We start from the raw sequence: 906 nt of genomic DNA, 5'->3' as shown, positions 1-906 counted from the left end.
AGCGGCAACGATGTGACTGCGGCCACCACAGGCGGGTCACAGAGGAGATGCCAAATGTGGAGGGGCAATGTCAGGAGTAGCCCCCGGAAGCCAACCCGGGATGTCCTTCCCAGCTGGGGACTTCCATTCTAACCCAGGACATCCATCCCAGCCCGGGACATCCATCCCAGCTGGGGACACCCAATGTAACCCAGGATGTCCATCCCAGCTGACGACATCCATCCTAACGCAGGACACCCATTGCAGCCTGGGACATCCATCCTAATGCAGGAATTCCATCCTAACCGAGGACATCTACCCCAGCCTGGGACATGTGGTTCTACGAGTGAGGTCAGTGACAGACTGGGCTGATCCCGCCACTCTCCATCACTGCTTTTGGGTGCCACGTCCACGTTGTCCCTGGCCACTGAAGGCAACCAGGGTCAGAAACCCCGCTGCGACGCCCCAGGGCCAAGAAAGGGGCTTTTTGTCCAGCAGCTCCCCGTGGGGATTGTGCCCAGGGCTGGCACTGTGACACCGAGGACCAGAACACCGGCGACCGTGTCCTCCTTGCCTCTTTGGGGCTTCTCCTGCTTGCCAACGCTCAACTGGCCTTTGCACAGTCTTCTCAGACCTTTCTGGGGTCCCCGGTTGTTGCAGGGTGGCCTCCACAGCCAAATGGTGCTTACGGCAGCCCCAGCCGTGCCGGGCACGGGGGTCCCGGGCGCAGGTTCCTCCTGCTGCTCCCTTCAGCACCTCCCCAAACCCTCCTGTCCACCTTTCATTTGTACCAGCCCCACTATCCCGCTTCAATCCCTCCAATTCCCTTCGAATAAAGCCTCCCCGACCCGGCGCCAAGAGCTAAAATATCGCCTTTATTTTCTATCCAAGTCAAATCTGGTTGCCGGAGCAGTCACCAGTTTTCAG

At 59.4% G+C, this 906-nt stretch overlaps 1 protein-coding gene across 1 annotated transcript in view; it reads right to left on the bottom strand.

Annotated features, from left to right (window-relative positions):
- SMPD2 (sphingomyelin phosphodiesterase 2, neutral membrane (neutral sphingomyelinase)) overlaps positions 1–906 on the bottom strand; it is a 24,296-nt gene that overhangs the window by 488 nt on the left and 22,902 nt on the right. The window lies entirely within an intron of this gene.

This window comes from Charadrius vociferus, unplaced genomic scaffold (genome assembly GCF_000708025.1).
Source record: "Charadrius vociferus isolate BGI_N301 unplaced genomic scaffold, ASM70802v2 scaffold1511, whole genome shotgun sequence".
NCBI classification, from domain to species: Eukaryota; Metazoa; Chordata; class Aves; order Charadriiformes; family Charadriidae; genus Charadrius; species Charadrius vociferus.
The sequence above is the reverse complement of the archived record's forward strand: the minus strand, read 5'-3'. Positions and strand labels throughout refer to the sequence as shown.